Source organism: Oncorhynchus keta, chromosome 37 (assembly GCF_023373465.1).
Source record: "Oncorhynchus keta strain PuntledgeMale-10-30-2019 chromosome 37, Oket_V2, whole genome shotgun sequence".
In the NCBI taxonomy this organism is placed as follows: domain Eukaryota; kingdom Metazoa; phylum Chordata; class Actinopteri; order Salmoniformes; family Salmonidae; genus Oncorhynchus; species Oncorhynchus keta.
Window position 1 is genome coordinate 11,668,161 of NC_068457.1, and position 22,022 is coordinate 11,690,182.

Below are 22,022 nucleotides of genomic sequence, written 5' to 3' on the forward strand. Positions count from 1 at the left end.
CTGATTTGGATCAAGAAGGTCATTCTGAGAGAGATAGCGGGAGAGCTGGCCAAGGACGGCACGTTCAAGAGTTTGAATTGTGATTACTGTCCATGAAAATCCAAATAGGTCAGATCAGGTTTGCAATGAATAACTTCAATCAGACGCCCTTCACCCTTAGAGGGGGAAGGAAAGAACTAGTGAGGATTAACAACTCACGTCCTGTTGTAAATCAAGGGAGAAGATGCAGGTCTCCCTCTCCAAAGTCACCAAAGAAATGTGCTTTGTCTCAACATACCTTTTTCGCGCTGAAACTCTAAAACGTTCAAAGAAATTACTGGAACAATATTTCTAACATAGAACGTGAGGAATGGTCAATCTATGGAACACGAAAGTAATTTTGCTTGTTATTTTGTTATGTCACTAAAAATGATATAAAGGAAATACTGTAACTTGGAAAGTATACCCACTACATGACGTTGCCATACTATGCGTTGTGCATGTAATATGAAACATGAATAAAGTGTTTTTGTTAAGAGAGTGGTGTGATTTGAGAAGCTTTAAGAGCTAATTGTTTTTCATATATTTTGAGATCGAAAAATGACATTTTTACCTGATTTGTGTGATGCCAATAGTTAGCATTCCAGGTGACTACCTCATGAAGCTGGTTGGGAGAATGCCAAGATTGTGCAAAGCCGTCATCAAGGCAAAGGGTGGCTACTTTGAAAAAAATAAAATACATTTTGATTTGTTTAACACTTTTTTTTGGTTACTACATGATTCCATATGTGTTATTTCATAGTGTTTGTCGTCACTATTATTCTACAATGTAGAAAATGATAAATATAAAGAAAAACCCTGGAACGAGTAGGTGTGTCCAAACTTGACTGATACTGTATATACAGTATGTCCTTAAAATCAAGTGCCCAGAGCCATAAGAGTCAAATGGTTGTCTTTCCTGTCCCATCATTGATCTCAGTCTGTGTTTGACAAGAGGCAGCTTTGAAAAGGATCTTTTCCCTGATGCATTGGTTACAGGTAAAGTCAAGAATATTTGCAAGGCAATGTCATCATTGGGAAACACTGCTTGTAGATTCCTCTCTCAACATGTGAAGCAGTGCATTTGCAGATGTGTTTTTCTCACTTCTTATAAATTCTTTAAACTGGGCGATTTCACCTGAAAAATCAAGTTGCAAGTCAGATTGCTATTTCCTCTGAAGGTTGAGTGCATAGGAATTGCTTAGCTCTTTGTATGACTCATACCTCCTATTCAACTCGGCAATAAGCGTGTCAATCACAACAGTGAACACACCGATGGCAGATTTCTGCTGACCTTCCAATGATAAACGACAGTCAGGCTCTGCCTCTGACAACTCAACGCTTGGTGACATGCCCTTTCCTTTTGCCTCAAAGCTACCAAACTGAGCTCGGAGCTCAGCCATAAAATCTTTCAAGGAGGCCACCAAACGAACAGCGTTAGACAGGTCCAGTTGGACTGCCTAAAGTGGTTCCATTCTGAAAACGTTGGAGTATTGTTTTCCACAAGTTACAGAGAAAAGCAATCTCAAGTTTATCCATCGGGTATAAAGTGTTAGAGCCTCATTATGATTGGCCAGAGTTTGATTTTCGTCCTCAGATATGTCCTTGAGCGTGAAAATAGAAGAGACTGACTAACATTGGCATAATTGAGATTTGAGGGTTTCAATTTGACTGTATTCATTTGGTTGTAAACCTGACGTAACAATTTGCCATCGCCAAGTGTATTTGGAGCAAAAGGTAAATGCTGACTGCACAAACGTGAAAAACTCATTTGTTCCAAGGCAGCAGTTCAGTTTTTACCGCAACCAAATTCAGAATATATGCAGCACAAGGCACCCACTCTATCAATGGGTTGATCTCTCATATGTGCGATTGCAGGCCTTTAGTTGTCCTTGTACTTTGTATCTTTGTGTAACGCATAAAAATAACCAGTCAGTTTGGGTATTTTTCATTTAAATTCTTGCTCCTGCTGTTTGATTTTCAGTCATTTTACTTTCTGTGCCCCACTCAGGACATGTTCACTCACATCACCAAGATGTCTTTGCTCATGTCCTCTATTCTGTCACTGATGGTGTCATTTGAAAGAGGAATTTGGGATAACTTAACTTCAGCCTCTTTTCCCAGCATGATATTCACCATCTTCAACACAGCTGGTTTTATGAGTGTTTCACCAATGGTGTGTGGTTTGCCCTGCTTTGCGATCAGGTAAGCAACTTCGTACGATGCTGTGAGGATCGGTTTGTTGATAGGTACAAAGCAGAGAACAGGCAAAGTAGCCTTTTCATCGAATCTGGCTCTCTTCACCTTGAATTCAGCGAGCGTTGTGTTCTTGTATTTTCCATCTCCATGCAGCTTAAGGAAGTGTTCTCTTAGTTTTGCCGGTGCTAGACTAGAATTGCTCAACTTGGCATTGCAAATCATGCAGTTAGGACGCTGACTCCCATCACGTTCCGTTATACATGTGAATCCATATTGTACATATTCGTCCGACCACTTTCTTTTTTTGCTCGACATAGTATGTATGAAGGGATTAAAATATTAAGAAAGAAATCACAAGACGGACATCAGTCACAAGTCGACTACTGAGCGCACCAAATTCCCTGCAGCACAGATAGGCCAAGCGATGTAGCGTGATCACCTGCAACCAATGATGGCCAAGCGGGGCGTGTCATCACGAATCATATGAGTCGGATGTGTGTCTTGACCTCCGCCGAACCCCTGAGACTGACTCACCGAACCCCTGGGGTTCGATCGAACCCAGGTTAAGAACCACTGATGTAGAGTGATGAGGGGATGTAAAACAGGTGTGCGGAAAAACAAGACAAAACAAATGGAAAATGAAAAGTGGAGCGGCGATGGCTAGAAGACCGGTGACGTCGACAGCCGAGCGCCGCCCGAACAAGAAGTGGAGCCAACTTCGGCAGGAGTCGTGCAAGTCACATTATTGTTTTGCTTGCAAATTGATATGTAATTCGTATTGGAATCCAGCCAAAGTGGGGATATCCAACATTTGGAGAAAAAAAGTACCTGAAACATCTCAACATCAACCTGCTATAGAGAATGCTGGGAAATATGATAATGATGGGAGTGGTTTTGGTTCAACACTGGTTATTAACACCAATACTGGGGTTCTTTAACATCACTGATTGTTCATTTGTCTTTTTACAGATTGATTTTAACTCCTGAATCAATACTAGAAAGGTTACGCTGGAAAATCAACGCTAGTTAACACTGGCCAATTTGCTGTGTGCTATGAAAAATTGCAGGCTTCCATACATTTTCAAGAACCTTTTAGAATTCTTAAGAACCGTAGATGCCCCATCAAGAACCCCACACTTAACTCAAAGGTTCTTCCTAAATGGCACCATATTCCCTAAGGAGCCATATGAGCCGTGGTCAAAGGTAGTGCACTATATAGGGAATATGACACCATTTGGGACATACACATTTACACAGTATATTGAAAATAATTGGTTTGCATGAATCAGGTTCATTAATACAGGGTTTAAACTCACAGCCAGTGAATAAAACATTCAACTTTACATTACTATTGTGATTAGTTGCCTTTACATGATCCATGATGCATAGATGTTTTATTGCTGTGCAGAGCAGTGATATGGGGTAGTGAGGTGGTGTGTTGGTGGGGGGCGAAAGGCACAGATATAATGTGAAAGGTCATTGGATGTTATTGCCACATCATGCTGTCATCATGGGAAGCCGTGGGTGCATAAGTAGGGGGGACTGAAGACAGCTGCCTGGAATGAAGGACTACATGCCTCCAAAGCTGTAATGAATACTCAGAGAGAAAAAGGTGTAGATTCACGCACAGAGCGCGGCAGGTGTTGATTTCACCTTCGCAGAAGGCAGGAATCGTGGTCACAGGCAGGCAATGGTCATACACAGGTAGGCAAACAGGAAGGTGAATCAAAACTAGGACTGAAGGCTATGATAAACGAGATAGGAAAAGGCTTAGTAGAGTCAAAACGGACTATACCTCACAAAGGCACAGACAGAATGAACTGAACTAAATAAGGAGCTGATGAGACCAGGTGAGTAACTAACACAGGTGAAAACAATGAACAAAAATGTAAGACAAGGCTACGTTCAAGAACACAAAGAAACAGGGCTACGTTCAAGAACATAACGAAACAGAACACATGGTTGACTAAGAAAATAAATACAGAACCTTACAAAAGCCTCTCATGACATTTTGATTTCTTTGCCGCCAAGGGAAACTGATACATTATTCCATGTTCTTGGGCTGTGCCAAAACTCCCCCCTGCAAAAGAAGACTCATGTATGACAGGAATTCTGATATTCTCTAAACATATAAAGCTGTTTTGTTTTAGTTTAGGTCTCTAAATGTCCAAAATGCCTTTGTGAGGTAGTGCTCTATATAGTGAATAGGGTGTCATTTGGAAGTCAACCAATATGTTGCCATGTTTAGTAGCTGTGTTCACTACAAACCAAACCCACTTCCTCTTTTCAGCACCACGGACAGTTCAGTGCCTCTGTTAATTTTCATTCTGACAGTCAATTCGGGGCCACAGGCAAATAGAGTGGGGTGATAACAAATAGAGAAATTAACTCCAAATAAATTGGTTGTCATTGTCATGAACGAAATAGAGTTAATAAACCAACAGAAAGGAACTCAAAACAGTCAGTCAATGTTAGTCTGGTTACCTCTAAAGTCCATGCTGTCTGTGGATGAAAGGTGTAGCAGACTCTTTGTACATCCCAAATGGCACCCTTTCCACTATAAAGTGCAATACTTTTGACCAGACCGCTATGAGCCTTGGTCTTAAGTAATGCACTGCATTATGGAGGAAATATGCTGCCATTTGAATTTCATGTGAATGCTTCTCTTTTGTACCTGAAGGCTTTCATGCAGATCAGGTGTAGAAAATGGTCTAGTGAGCATCATAGCAAAACAGCCCCAACCACAGGCTGTGATGACAGATCAAATATTTAACTGAGAGAGACAGAGAGAGAGACAGACAGAGACAGAGACAGACAGAGAGAGAGACACACAGAGAGACACAGAGAGACAGAGACAGACAGAGAGCGCGAGAGAGAGAGCGAGAGCGAGAGAGCCAGAGAGCGAGAGAGACAGAGAGAGTGAGAGACAGAGAGACAGAGACAGAAGGGGGAGAGGAGATAGAGAGAGCGAAATCGAGAGAGAGAGAAATATCAAAAGCACCGGGAAATGCCATCCTCATCATCGATGCCATCTTTGTCCTGTAGAGAAAACGAAGGGAGTGAAGACTTGCCGATGCTGCCAACTGGATACAGAAGAATCAATGGGATGAAGTTCATCTATTGTTACTTTTTTCAGGGTCTGACTTGGAGTTCTCCAGTTCTCAACCCAAGGCCATGCCACCTCTTAGTGCAAAACTCCAAAGTCTATTTTTCTCTCCTTTTTCTTCCTTCACTCTGTTAACACATAGCTGCAGGCAGCTGTCGGTTGCAATCGCCCTCCGTGACGGGAAGTATATGTCCATGGTTTAACAGCGGAATCCCTCCCTATCTACCTCCTGACCTATCTCCCATCCAAACACACACCATGTCAGGAGAGCACTTTAACCCACACACATATGCAGGTATATCCACACACACACACACACACACACCTTGCCCTGAGATGGCTGATGGAGCGTGTGTGTAGCGTTGGTTGGTGTGCAGTGGGCAGTGCCACTGTGTTCACTTCGTCGGTCAGGGGAGAGGAGCTCTAAGTCCTGAGGGACTCTGCATGAGTTAATGTCTCACATCCAGCAGATTAAGCTCCACACTACACTAGACCACAGTGCCAGGCCCGGGCAAAGCCCCAAATTTCAGAGGTAGTGCACTATGAAGGAAATAGAGCTCCATTTGTGGGATGCAGCCCCAGACATCAAGTCTACCAGTCCACCAAGACATAAGGGAGAGGAAGGGGTAATGACTCAGAGAAATTACTTTTGGTTGGAAAGACAATCAACCGAAACGCCAGCCATCTCAAAGACAGAGCCTTTAACTGTCCATTCCTTCATTAGAGGTGCAGAGCTATTTTATATCATGGTAGTTCACACTGCCTCCCTATAGGCCAGACCAATCTAAAGGAAATGAAAATCAGCATGGGGGGAGGAGGTGAGAGAGAGAGGGAGAGAGATAGTGTGACAATACTGAAGATTTGATATACAGGAGCCTGATGTGGTAAATCGGTTGATACAAAATCATTGATTTAGTTCCTGAGTCCAATAGAATCCCATGATGATGTTATTAAATTTCTGTTCATACAGTAATGGGCTGTTGACTGATATGTAGAAATAGTATCGGTGGGGTTGGCCTACGACTCAGAAATCACGGTTTATATTTTTGTTAAGGATATGGATAAGGATACAGTATATTTAATGGCTTTATTCTATTATGTTCTATATGCAGACAGTTCCTCCTCCAAGATAAATTCAGCAAATAAAGAAATGGCCCCTTCAAGACCCTGTCTTTCAAAGCTAGTTTGTAAAACTCCAAATAACTTCAGATCTTCATTGTAAAGGGTTAAACACTGTTTCCCATGCTTGTTCAATGAACAATAAACAATTAATGAACATACACCTGTGGAACGGTCGTTAAGACACTAACAGCTTACAGACGGTAGGCAATTAAGGTCACAGTTGTGAAAACTTAGGACACTAAAGAGGCCCATCTACTGACTCTGAAAAACACCAGAAGAAAGATGCCCAGGGTCCCTGCTCATCTGCGTGAACGTGCCTTAGGCATGCTGCAAGGAGGCATGAGGACTGCAGATGTGGCCAGGGCAATAAATTACAATGTCCGTACTGTGAGATGCCTAAGACAGTGTTACAGGGAGACAGGACGGACAGCTGATCGTCCTCGCAGTGGCAGACAAAGTTGTAACACCTGCACAGGATCGGTACAGCTGAACATCACACCTGCGGGACAGGTACAAGATGGCAACAACAACTGCCTGAGTTACACCAGGAAAGCACAATCCCTCCTCCAGTGCTCAGACTGTCCGCAACAGGCTGAGAGAGGCTGAACTGAGGACTTGTGGGCTTGTTGTTAGGCAGGTCCTCACCAGACATCACCGGCAACAACGTCGCCTATGGGCACAAACCCACCGTTGCAGGAACAGGGAAGACTGGCAAAAAGTGCTGTTCACTGACAAGTCACAGTTTTGTCTCACCCGGGGTGATGGTCGGATTCGCGTTTATCGTTGAAGAAATGAGCATTACACTGAGGCCTATACTCTGGAGCAGGATCGATTTGGAGATGGAGGGTCCGTTATATGTGGGGTAGTGTGTCACAGCATCATCGGACTGAGCTTGTTGTCATTGCAGACAATCTCAATGTGGTACCCTTCCTGCAGGGTCATCCTGAAATGACCCTCCAGCATAACAATGCCACCAGCCATACTGCTCGTTCTGTGCTTGATTTCCTGCGAGACAGGAATGTCAGTGTTCTGCAATGGCCAGCGAAGAGCCCGGATTTCAATCCCATTGAGCACATCTGGGACCTGTTGGATCGGAGGTTGAGGACTCGGGCCATTCCCCCCAGAAATGTCCGGGAACTTGCAGGTGCCTTGGTGGAAGAGTGGGATTACATCTCACAGCAAGAACTGGCAAATCTGGTGCAGTCCATGAGGAGGAGATGCACTGCAGTACTTAATGCAGCTGGTGGCCACACCATATACTGACTTACTTTTGATTTTGACCCCCCCTTTGTTCAGGGACACATTATTCAATTTCTGTTAGTCACATGTCTGTGGAAAATGTTCAGTTTATGTCTCAGTTGTTGAATCTTGTTATGTTCATACAAATATTTACACATGTTAAGTTTGCTGAAAATAAACGCAGTTGACAGTGAGTGGACTTTTTTTTTTTTGCTGAGTTTAGTATCAGAAGGTGATATTTTTGTTATTCTGTCAGGTATTTGATGTCTCTGAAACTAATCAAACTGCAACAGAAAATATATACTTTACTTATGTGGAGTTAGATGTGTAGTTTATAGGCATACAGTGATTGGAAGTGGTCTTTCACCATCGCCATCCATCCATGGTAAATAATCACAAAGAAAAAAACATGCATTCCCTTTGTCATGTTTACCACACAAAATGTTGTTCATAATTATGCCTGGCATCTGATGCATTTAGAATAGCTTTTTTATAGTACTACTGATATTGATTACTGCATTGTTGGCAAAGAGCTTGCAAGAAAGCTGTACTTTTGCACCTGACAATAAAAACTAGAAATTTGAAACACAGTTATGTCTAGCTGGGTCATCCATCACAATTATAGCATGTCAGCGTTACCAAGTCTGCATCGCAAATGGAACCCTATTCCCTATGTATTGCACTGCTTTTGACAAGAGCCCTTTGGGCACTGGTCAAAAGCAGTGCACTATATAGGGAATAGGGGACCTGAGACACATCACTGCAGCTTTTCCTTTTCATGATCAAGATGTGATCAATGATTTAAAAAATGTGAGAGAGCATGAGGGCTGCCTGAGGCTAAACGCTCCAAGGATTTGACCTTTTCTTCATCGGGATGCATTCAGCCCTGAATGCGGTGTTTTAATGGTGGGTACACATACACACACACACACACACTGGTGGGACATATTCGCCATTACACACACACACACAGGTGGGTCTCGCTCGCCACATACACCCACACTGGTGGGTTTCTCTAGACAGATAGGGAGACAGACAGAAAAGTGCATTGTAAGAGTTCAGGCAGATGAAAAGGGAGATAGAACAACAGCAGCATGCCGGAGATGCATTGCGAAAGAGCTAACAATGTTTTCTAAATATCACCGTCAGACGATACACAATCAATCCAGCCTTCCAGGGACTCTGCAGACATTGGTTGCCTCTCAAATGGTGTCCTATTCCCTTGGGCCCATATGGGGATCTGGTCAAAAGTAGTGCACTTCATTGGGAAAAGGCTGCCATTTGGGACACATACATAGATCAGGCCTATGAGGATAAATTGTGACTGTAGAATTGGAAGAGAAATTATTCAAAGGAAAGATCATTTTCAAACATAGACACATTTAAAACATTTAGCAACCCTGGGTTGAGTTACTATTTTTGTTGTTACAGTTAGATTGTAGAGAGGTGTCTATTTTTCAAATGTATCCAATCTGTAATTACCATATGTTTTGTTAATCAAGTGATGTTTTAATCACCATACACAGACGTAATTATATTCTAATGGAAGCGGGATAGATTGAGATCAAAACACTCTGCTTGGTCAAATATTAAGCTGATGCAATTGCACCAGACCTTTCCACGAGAACATTAAACATTCAAATTAATGTTAATTTTCCATTCTATTTATCATGATTATAAATGGTTATTTCTCAAACAAATTCCACATTCAGCACTCGTGTGTGTGTGTGTGTGTGTGTGTGTGTGTGTGTGTGTGTGTGTGTGTGTGTGTGTGTGTGTGTGTGTGTGTGTGTGTGTGTGTGTGAGAGAGAGAAAGAGAGGGAGAGACAAGAGTCAGAGACAGGGAGAAAAGGGTAGCATTAAATCATTAGATAAGGTGTTCTCCAACACTGAGGAAACTAATGAAGTACACTGTACCACTGTATAGCATAATACTATAAGATGCCTGAAGGTGCTGTGGTAGTATAATCAGTTCCCCAGTCCATCATTTGCAGCCAAACAGGTAGGGAGGACGAGGCCACTGCAGAGACAGAGGCTGAATATTTATAGCTGCCTGCCTCATTTAAACAACCCTATTGTAACGTCTGCTTCCAAATCACACACTCAAACACCTAGATCCCCTGAATGCAGCTCACTCTCCAGATCCCAAATCACCTGAATTTTAATCACCTGTTCACACACCTGTATGTCATTATCACACACTATTTAGTTCAGTTCTTTGCACCCCATCACTGTGAGATATTGTTTTGTTTTGTGACACACGTCTTTCGGAGCTCTGTTTTACCCCGTGATTTACGCTTCCTGTGTATGATAGTTTTTGCCCGCCTCACTAACGACGCCTTTTGCCTATTCCCTGCCTGTACTTTAGCCTATCAGATTTCCTGTTATCAACCTATTGCCTGAACTCCCGGACGATGTTACTAGTCTTTTCCCTGCCTGTACTGTTGCCCTTTTGGACCCCCTGTGTATGACCTTCTGCCTGCTCCTGGACCCAGCTACCTGCCTCCTCCTGTGGTCCATCGCAAAAAACACCTGCTGTGCCCTGCGCTTGAAACCAGCTCTGTCTCCCCTCATGTTCATTACACCTATCCTGCTACTGAGAAGCTGATACTTATGAGAACAAACATCCAATCAAGACGCATGTAAAAGGGGCGTGATCACAACGAGGAAGTGAAAGTAGGAGAGTACATAGACTCCTCTTCTTCTGCTCATCCTCACTGCACACAGGTTTTAACATTAGACCACAAAATATAAAGAGTACAGTATGTAGAATGACAAGCTAGATATACAATAACCTTTCTCTGCTCACTATAGACTCTTCTTCTTCTCCATCTAAACAAGGGATATACAGTAACCTTTCTCTGCTGCTCACCATAGATGTTTCAAGATGGCGACAACAGAGAGGGCTGCCTCGCTTCTTGTTCTAATTATTTCTTACATTGTTAGCCCAGAAAATGTTATGTGTTATTACATACAGCCGGAAAGAACTATTGGATATCAGAGTGACAGTAACTCACCAGCACTACCAGCATTACGACCAGGAATCCAACTTTCCCGAAGTGGAACCTTTGTTCGCACCAACCAGGACAATTGAACTGATTCCAGAGGCCAACCCAAAACAAAGCCTGCGTAGAAGAGGAATTTGGAGTGGTCTTCTAGTCTGACAGATGGGGCACGCGCACCACCCACCACTTCTGAGTATATTACTTGCTAATGTTCAGTCCCTGGATAACAAGGTTGACGAGATCAGGGCAAGGGTTTCTTTCCAGAGAGACATCCGGGATTGTAACATACTCTGTTTCACGGAAGCATGGCTTTCTTGGGATATACTGTCGGAGTCGGTCCAGCCAACTGGATTCTCACTTCATCGCGCCGACAGGAATCGCTCCAGGAAGAAGAAGGGCGGGGGTGTATGTTTCATGATTAATGACTCATGGTGTAATTGCAATAACATACAGGAACTCAAGTCCTTTTGTTCACCCGACCTAGAATACCTCACAATCAAATGCCGACCGTATTATATCCCAAGAAAATTGTCTTGAGTTATTGTCACAGCCATGTATATCCTCACACAAGCCGACACCATGACGGCCCTCAAGGAACTTGGGATTTTAAAGCAAATTTAAGGAAAAGCCTACCTAAATTCTATCAGCATGTTGACTGTAGTACTCATGCTGGAAAAACACTCAACCGTTGCTATTCCAACATCCGGGATGCATACAAGGCCCTCCCCCAGCCTCCTTTCAGCAAATCTGACCACAACACCATTTTTCTCCTCCCTTCCTATAGGCAGAAACTCAAACAGGAAGTACCCGTGCTAAGGACTATTCAACGCTGGTCTGACCAATTCGGAATCGATGCTTCAAGATTGTTTTGATCACACGGACTGGGACATGTTCCAGGTAGCTTCCGAGAATAATATTGACGTCTACACTGACACAGTTAGTGATTTCATCAAGAAGTGTATAGGAAATGTGACTATTAAAACCTACCCCAACCAGAAACTGTGGATAGATGGCAGCATTCGTGCAAAACTGAAAGTGCAAACCATCGCATTTAACCATGGCAAGGTGACTCGGAATATGGCAGAATACAAACAGAGTAGTCATTCCCTCCAAGGCAATCAAAAGCAAAATATCAGTATAGAGACAACGTGGAGTAGCAATTCAATGGCTCAGATACAAGAAGTACTGTATGTGGCAGGGTCTACAGGCAATCAAGGACTACAAAAGGAAAACCAGCCACGTCACGGACACTGACTTCTTGCTTACGGACAAGTTAAGCGCGTTCTTTGCTCGCTTTGAGGATAACACAGTGCCACCGACGTGGCCAGCTACCAAGGGCTGTGGGCTCTCCTTCTCCGTGGCCGACATGAGTAAGACAGTTAAACGTGTTAACCCTCACAAGGCTGCCGGCCCAGACAGCATCCCTAGCCGCGTCCTCATAGCATATGCAGACTAGCCGGCTTGTGTGTTTACGGAAACTAAATAAATAAATAAATCTCTCCCTATCCCAGTCTGCTGTCCACACATGCTTCAAGATGGCCACCATTGTTCTGGTACCCAAGAATGCAAAGGAAACTCAACTAAATGACTATTGCCCCATAGAACTCACTTCTGTCATCATGAAGTGCTTTGAGAGACTAGTCAAGGATCATATCGACTCCACCTTACCTGTCACCCTAGACCCACTTAAATTTGTTTACTGCCCCAATAGGTCCACAGACTATGCAATCGCCATCACACTGCCCTATCCCATCTGGACAAGAGGAATACATATGTAAGAATGCTGTTCATTGACTTTTGCTCAGCATTCAACACCATAGTACCCTCCAAGCTCATCATTAAGCTTGAGGCCCTGGGTCTGAACATCGCCATGTGCAATTGGGTCCTGGACTTCCTGATGGGCCGCCCCTAGCTGGTGAAGGTAGGAAATATCTCCACTTCGCTGATCCTCAACACTGGTACCCCACAAGAGTCCGTGCTCATCCTCGTCCTGTACTCCTTTTCACCCATGACTGCGTGGCCATGCAAGTTCCTCGGCGTACATATCACTGACAAACTGAAATGGTCCACCTACACAGACAGTGTGGTGAAGAAGGCGCAACAGCGCGTCTTCAACTTCAGGAGGCTGAAGAAATTTGGCTTGTCACCTAAAACCCTCACACACTTTTACAGATGCACAATTGAGAGCATCCTGTCGGGCTGTATCACGGCAACTGCATCGCCCGCCACCACAGCGCTCTCCAGAGAGTGGTGCGGTCTGCACAGCGCATCACCGGGGCCTGCCCTCCAGGACACCTACAGCACCCAATGTCACAGGAAGGCCAAAAAGATCAAGGACAACCACCCGATCCACTGCCTGTTCACAACGTTATCATCCAGAAGGTGATGTCAGTACAGGTACATCAAAGCTTGGACAGAACCTGTTATTCAGTCTCTATCTCTGAAACGCTCGTCGTAAGGAAGAGTGGACCAAAGCGCAGCGTGGAAAGTGTTCATGATCTTTATGGTCAAGAATCACTCAAACAAAAATAACGAATACAAAAACGAAAGCGAACAGTTCCGTCAGGCACAGATACTAAACGGAAAACACCCCACAAAACTAAAATGGAAAATTACAACTTATATATGATCCCCAATCAGAGACAAAGATAGACATCTGCCTCTGATTGGGAACCACACTAGGCAAAAACAACAAAGAAATAGAAAACATAGATTCTCCCACCCGAGTCACACCCTGACCTAACCAAACGTAGAGAATAAATAAGGATCTCTAAGGTCAGGGCGTGACAATCTCAAGGCCATCAGACTGTTAAACAGCCATCACTAGCACAGAGAGGCTGCTGCCTACAATCACAAACTTGAAATCATTGGCCACTTTAATAAATGGAACACTAGTCACTTTAATAATGTTCACCTATCTTGCATTACTCATCTAATATGTATATGCTGTATTCTACACACCGCTCTGACATCCATATATTTATATATTCTTAATTCCTTTACTTAGATTTGTGTCAATTAGGTATTTATTGTGAAATTGTTAGATATGACTTGTTAGATATTGATGCACTGTCGGAACTAGAAGCACAAGAATTTTGCTACACCCACAATAACATCTGCTAATCACGTGTATGTGACCAATACAGTTTGATTTAGACTCAAATCAAATCAAATTTGATTTGTCACATACACATGGTTAGCAGATGTTAATGTGGGTGTAGCGAAATGTTTGTGCATCTAGTTCCGACAATGCAATAATAACCAACAAGTAATCTAACCTAACAATTTCACAACAACTACCTTATACATACAAGTGTAAAGTGATGAAGAATATGTACATAAAGATATACAGTGGGGCAAAAAAGTATTTAGTCAGCCACCAATTGTGCAAGTTCTCCCACTTAAAAAGATGAGAGAGGCCTGTAATTTTCATCATAGGTACACTTCAACTATGAATGACAAAATTAGAAAAAAAGAATCCAGGCAAGACTTCTGGCTCTCACAGACCTGCAACTTCTTCTTTAAGAGGCTCCTCTGTCCTCCACTCGTTACCTGTATTAATGGCACCTGTTTGAACTTGTTATCAGTATAAAAGACACCTGTCCACAACCTCAAACAGTCACACTCCAAACTCCACTATGGCCAAGACCAAAGAAATGTCAAAGGACACCAGAAACAAAATTGTAGACCTGCACCAGGCTGGGAAGACTGAATCTGCAATAGGTAAGCAGCTTGGTTTGAAGAAATCAACTGTGGGAGCAATTATTAGGAAATGGAAGACAGACTGTTAAACAGCTACCACTAACATTGAGTGGCTGCTGCCAACATACTGACTCAACTCCAGCCACTTTAATAATGGAAAATTGATGTAAAAAATGAATCACTAGCCACTTTAAACAATGCAACTTAACTTCGTATGGCTGCAGGGGCAGTATTGAGTAGCTTGGATGAAAGGTGCCCAGAGTAAACGGCCTGCTTGAAGACACTAGGTGGCTGTACCGACTCCGATTGCGTGTCTCGAGTGAGCCATGTTTCTGTGAAGCAATGAACGTTAGTCTCTTATGTCTCTCTGGAATGCTACCCTTGCTCGGATTTCATCAATCTTGTTAAGAGACTGGACATTGGCGAGTAGTATGCTCGGGAGCGGTGCGCGATGTGCCCGTCTCCGGAGCCTGTCCAGAAGACCGCTTCGCCTGCCCCTTTTACGGCGTCGTTGTTTTGGTTCGCCGGCTAGGATCTGATCTATTGTCCTGGGTGGTGGGCAAAACAGAGGATCCGCTTCGGGAAAGTCGTATTCCTGGTCGTAATGATGGTGAGTTGACGTTGCTCTTATACCCAGTAGTTCCTCCCGACTGTATGTAATAAAACCTAAGATTACCTGGGGTACCAATGTAAGAAATAACAGACTCTTCCTCTTCTGCATCTAAACAAGGGATACATATTATAGTTCACATTGGCTGTGATTTGGGTTCCTAGACCACAACAGGAGAAAGATGCTGTAGATACTGTAGAACCAAATGCTGATACAGTAAACTTCTCGCTCTCCCTCCCAAACACACACACCCACTCATGTAGCATGCAGTTCTCCTTTCGCTAAACCACTTAACTCCAATTGACCAGTGGCACATTACAATTGCTCTCTGTCCTGTGGAGAACGGGATAACTCCTCTGCGCTGTGTGCATTAGCATCGATAAAATCCTGTGACACTTTGTCTGGGAATAGGTTGCCATTTGGGACGTGCCCTTTGTCACTGGTAATTGGATGGGGAAAACATGTAAGAAATGTATTAGGCCTCTTCCCTCATGCACACTGTAAAACGAGCCCTTGCATGTGATGGGCGGCAGGTAGCCTAGTGGTTAGAGCATTGGGCCAGTAACCGAAAGGTTGCTCAATTGAATCCCCGAGCGGACAAGGTAAAAAAATCTGTTGTTCTGCCCCTGAACAAGGGGTTCTGTTCCCCGGTAGGCCGTCATTGTAAATAAGAATGTTCTTAACTGACTTGCCTAGTTGAATAAAGGTTAAATAAAACATTTTTTAAAAGTGATATAGTCTACCTTTGGTTACAAATGACGCTGAAACACTAAATTGATTGGTCACAGAGAGAGCTTCCTATTAACTGACAATATTAGGCAGTATCAAAGTCAGAAGTTTGATGAACTAACCAAGCGGGGTCTAAAACCTAGTGCCTTTACAAACCGTTTTCCCTTTTATAAAACACTAGCAAGATATTCTGTCATGGAGAGAGAGATCAATAACTGAGATTTGCGAATGTTTTACATTCACTGCGAAATCACCTTAAGAGCTGAGATGGATATCTGTAGCATCTCTCACGCAAGTGATTATATTACACCCGTTGAAGGGAGCAAAGCACATCTACTTCAGAGCAGTCCAAGGTTCTTTGGGTTATATATTGTAAGGGAGCTGCATATTAAAAAAAGCACCAATGCCAAAGCACACACACAGTACTGCGGACGGAGCTACTGCTCCCCCACATGTTAGAGATGGGTACTGACTCTGTCCACACTTCCATCTCAGCAGCCTCTCTGGAATCAACCAGAGGATATATCACAGGAAACACACACACACACACACACACAGATGTGTGAGAGCACACGTGTGTACACACACACAGAAGCCATACAAACACTTCTTTGCAGAGAGGAGGTAAGAGCTCCATTTGACAAAATGCCTCTTATCAGCGTTTCTGCTGTAGTAGACTCATGGTCAGAGAAAATCTTGAAAAGCCAAATGATATTCCTTACAAAAGATTGTTACAAGGACCAATTAAACATGGCCATGACTTAATAACACCTTTTACGAATAGTGAAGTTGCTGAATGTTGTGCTGTTACGTTAGACTGGGTTGGTAGAGAGCTTGCATCCCAAATGGCACCCTATTCCCTATATAGTGCACTACTTTTGACTAGGGCCCATAGGGTTACCAGCTCAATTGCCATTTGGGACACATACAGTGATTTCCCTCTGCTCTGTTGACGAGTCTCGGATAAAAGCCTTATTAACATACTGCTTAAAAATGACCTTGAGTTGAAGACAAGTGTAAATGCAGCTGGCCCAACCTTTCAAAGCCATTAATGTCTCACTGCCAGAAATCTTTCAATAAAATCTGCTCTCTGCCTAAACTGTTTAATACTAATACCAGAGTTCAATCCCATTGGCAGAGCCATAAAAATGTTTAACAAATTGACAGCAATCTAAGAATGCTTTGGCTTTGTCATAAGATTGTCAAGATGCAAAACTCCCGAGCCTCTATCAATTTCCATCATTTCAGACAATGCAAAGCAGGAAAAGCTATGAACTGGATACTTTAATGAGTTACTAAATTATAATGCTATTTCAGATGAGGCATCGCCAGAGGGATGTAGCCAGGATGATGTAGCCAGGATGATGTAGCCAGGGTGATGTAGCCAGAGGGATGTAGCCAGGGTGATGTAGCCAGAGGGATGTAGTCAGAGGGATGTAGCCAGAGGGATGTAGCCAGAGGGATGTAGTCAGAGGGATGTAGCCAGAGGGATGTAGCCAGAGGGATGTAGCCAGAGGGATGTAGCCAGGGGGATGTAGCCAGAGAGATGTAGCCAGGGTGATGTAGCCAGAGGGATGTAGCCAGGGGGATGTAGCCAGAGAGATGTAGCCAGGGTGATGTAGCCAGAGGGATGTAGCCAGAGGGATGTAGTCAGAGGGATGTAGCCAGAGGGATGTAGCTACAACACAATCAGTTATCTGATTAGTGCCGCTCTTCTGTTTGTAACTTGATTCTAAAATACTGTTCCTCTGAAGACAATCTAAACTGAAGGACAAAGATGTTCAGAGGAGAAGTACTTACATACGTTTCAGCAAAGGTGCTTCTTGATAACCTTACTATCATGTTCTTGTCTTCTTTTAAACAGACAAAATGGATGAATATGGTCACTTGGTCTGATTCAGATCTAAGGAAGTCATCTTCAACCTATTATGGGAGCATGTCCCCATACAGGGACTTATCCTATAATGCGGAAATAGGAAAAGTGGGCAGAAGCTAAGACACACACATACCAATTGGATTACAAGCTATACTACAGCGAGGTCCCGAGGAGGATGAGCCTGTCTCTAATGTGCCGGTGTATAAATAGAAAGACATCAGAAGACAAAATGAGGCAGCTGTGTAATTGACAGAATAATAAAGCAGTTGTGCATTTTAAAATGGTAAATATGCTTAAGCACTTTAAATCGAGCCTCTTACTGTGTCCTTTGTTGAACCACCTTGTATGCAGTCAGTGTGAGTTACGTTCAAATAGCTATAAATCTAAACCGGTGTCCTCCTCTTGATGTACTAGGACATAACTAGGGTTCCGATTGTATTTCCTAGTGAGATCACATGGTCAGGGTAAACTATGTCATATCAGAATGAGGAATGAACGTAGCTACTGACTTCACTTAAGACGGAGCGCAATATTTCAATGACATGTATCCGTGTAATGTTGTTGAGCCTAAAAGCTACTAAGATATTTAGACCACAAACTGGTCCAACATATTTTTGTCCCAGGACTTGCGATGCCAAACCTTATATCTTCTGAATGTTGTAATGGATCCTGTTTTTATTTTTGGAACAAAATATTAATATTTGATTAGGCCAAATGCCACAGTGAGGACAGATGCTTGCAAAAAGACTCGAGGTTTAAGTTATGCATCATTTAGTGGTATTTCTATTTGATGTTCATGAGTTCATCTTCAAAAGGATAAGCCTGAAAAATACATTCTGAAAAACCTGTTAAATCAATCACAGGCTAAATTATGTATTTAAAGTAATGATTTTTATTTTGTTTATAATATGAGTAAAGTGAAAGGGGTTTATAGACAGACCAGAATGGGCACCTAATGATTTAAGTAAAAATCTGAGTTATTGAATTGCCTACTGAATAAAGGCAGCAAAATCACTTTTAGCTGGTTGTAAAGTACTCCTCAATATCACGTCAGATACTGAAAGACTTTCATTGAGCAATGTATTCTGTATAGAAACAGTGCGCTCCGGTCGACCTACAAAGATAAGGTCAAAATGTGGGTGAATTGCACATGATTCGACTGTGAACGGCAGTATACTTTAACAGCCATTGTGTGACAGAAAAGCAAAATAGAAAATCAATCACAAAACACTAAGTTGACCACAGGCCAATGCCAACATGATGCAGCTACAGCATTAAGAACAGAATAAAGTGTGTCTGTGTGCAAAAAAAACTGAACCTCATGATGGTGTTCAGTACTGTATGTTTATGGACATGTTTATCAAATCCCATCTACTGAAAGTACAGTATCTGTGTTTTTGATGGAATGTCATAAGGCAAAAACACTAATTAGAGCACAAGAAATGAATAAGTGTTTATGTTTTTTTACTATGTCACATAGGTTCATATTTGTTCACGGGTCTGCACAAAAACGCAGACAGTGCACTTGATTCAGTACACAGAAATGTATTACCCCCTTTTCTCCTTCCTTTCTTTCTTTGAAACTTCTCCCATTCCAGAGAGTGATTGAGTTTCAACTTGGCCCCGGCCTAAATGTGAGATGGAACACTTTCTCCCAGACCGAGCATCCGTTCTCAGAATCACAACTACTGTTATTTCCCCCTCTCCTTTCTGAGGGATATCCAATTGTTTTGCCCCTTTAAATAGTTTGTCATCATTTTATCTTGGGAAGGAACACAGTGAGTAGTCAGAAATTGTCTGCAATTTGTAACTGTTAGGCCTCTTTCTTCTCTTTCTGTATCTCTCTTATTGTTGTCAGTAGGGCTGTACTTACAAGACGGCATATGACGGCTCTCATAGTCTTACGTCAGAATTAGACATTCATTCATGTTTCTCATCATTTCAAATGTCGAGGTTGTTCCAAATGTCAAAGTGCTTGAGGTTAAGTTTAGGCATTAACTAATTTGTCACAATGTCACCATTCCACATTTTTTGGTGCTGGCGCCCCGTGTCGCCTATACCTAAATCCGCCACTGCTTACACTCATTCGCCACTGCCAACGCCCTAGAAAAAGTCAAACCTACTTGAAGGTAACAGCGCTAACTGATGCCCCTAGTGGCTAATGCTGACTTGTATCACGGGTGACCTGGCAGTCTAAACAATATTGAGACAGGCCATCTCTGTGCTATGTCTAATATAAGCCTAGTTTTCTGACGTCATGATGCCATTCACCGTTCCACCCATAGCTTTGTTCTTACCTTTAGTCTTGGTGGATTTTTAAAGCCTATATTTGTCTGCTATTTTGACCCACATGCAGCTCTAATTGGGTCTGATGACGTTTACATTTGTGCTGTGGGTTGAGAACAAATAGTTATTTTTGTCTTCTGCTTTGTTTACGACTGAATATACGGCAACAGTAATGTTCTTCTACAGTGTACAGCATTGTCGTTCATATGATATATTGTTCAGTTCTACATGCTGAACAATCAAATCACTTCAATGCTAAATTAACTACATAAATAAGTGATGCAGCAGTCTTATTATGACAGAGCAATTTTAGTGAGTCGAACACCATGTGCAGACAGAGATATATTGATTGTGATATCATTAGAATATTCATTCTCTTTTTATACAGTACACTCACCTTTACCCCTTCATCTGTCTCATCTAATGGTCTTTTTTTTCTAGGTCCTTCCATCTCTCTGTCCTTCCACCTCTCTGTCCTTCCATCTCTCTGTCCATCCCTGCCCTCCACTCCTCTTTCAATCCCCCTCTTTGATTTCTCTTTCCATCCCCCCAGCTCATGAATTGCATTTCCCCTTCGATCTACAGGAAGTATTTGATCTTTTAGCAGATTTATTTTATCAACATGACCTTGCTCTGTCTTTGCAGCGGCAGTTACACTCATGAGCAGCGGCCGGCCGGCCGGGGAGAGAGAGAAATAAGGCACCCCCTCCAAACATAAAGCTCCTGGCTTTATCTGTAAGCACAAGCCCTGAGAACTCTAATTACCTCTGGTCTGCTTCCTAAATGGCAACCTATCCCCTATGCAGTACACAACTTTTGAACAGAGCCCGATTGGGCTTGGTCAAAAGCAGGGTACCATCTAAGCAATAAGGGTGCCATTTGGGACAAAGTCCTGGTTTCAGTCTGAGCACCATTCAGCCATCATTCCATTTCACAGCACAGAGGAAGAGGTTGCTCTTACAGCTTTTCTTTCCTCCACATAATTCTTTTGTCGAATAGTTTCTTGTCTTAATTATAATTATGTCTTCGTTCCATAAGCTTTATATCTGAAATTGGACTACTTAATTTAGCTCGTTTTGTCCTTGAGAAAGATATTGCAATAATTTTACTGTAGGGGCAGATGAGAAATTGGAGGGAAAATGAAAACTGCAATTGCACCATCTCAAGTCAAATGTTATTGGTCACATACACATATTTTGTAGATGTTATTGCAGGTGTAGTGAAATGCTTGTGTTCCTAGCACCAACAGTGCAGTATTATCTAACAATACACACATCTAAAAATAAAAGAATGGAATTAAGAAATATATAAATATTACGACGAGCAATGATGGAGTGTCATTGACTAAAATACTGTGATTGCCTTGAGATAGAAGCTGTTTTTCAGTCACTCAGTCCCAGCTTTGATGCCCCTGTGCTGACCTTCCGTTCTGGATGATAGCGGGGTGAACAGGCCGTAGCTTGGGTGGTTGATGTCCTTGATGATCTTTTTGGCCTTCCTGTGACATCGGGTGCTGTAGGTGTCCTGGAGGGCAGGCAGTGTGCCACCTGTGATGCGTTATGCAGACCGCACCACCCTCTGGAGAGCCCTGCAGTTGCGGGCGGTGCAGTTGCCATACCAGGTGGGGATACAGCCTGACGGGATGCTCTCAATTGTGCAACTGGAAAATTTGTGAGGGTCTTAGGGTCCAAGTCAAATTTCTTCAGCTTCCTGAGGTTGAAGAGGCGCTGTTGCACCTTCACCACACTGACTGTGTGGGAGGACCATTTCAGATCATCACTGATGTGTACCCCAAGGCACTTGAAGCTTTTCACCTTCTTACTTTTACGTGTTGTGTTGTAAGTGGGTGTACAGAGGCTATCATGCTTGAGGGGTTCATATGATTCAGATTTTATGCAACTTACACTCATAGCTATATTGGTCTCATTGAATCCACATGTAAATCAAGAGTTATCATATTGTACATTGCCATGGGCAGTTATTGGTGCCGGGCTTCCAACGTCTGCCTTAAGATCATACAGTGGGCCATATTGAATAAGGGAATGTTTTAAAGTTACATGTAGTCTCATAAGGAGAGTGTGTCACGGAGCATTGACATAATGAGACTCAACAACACTGGTTGGGCTTATC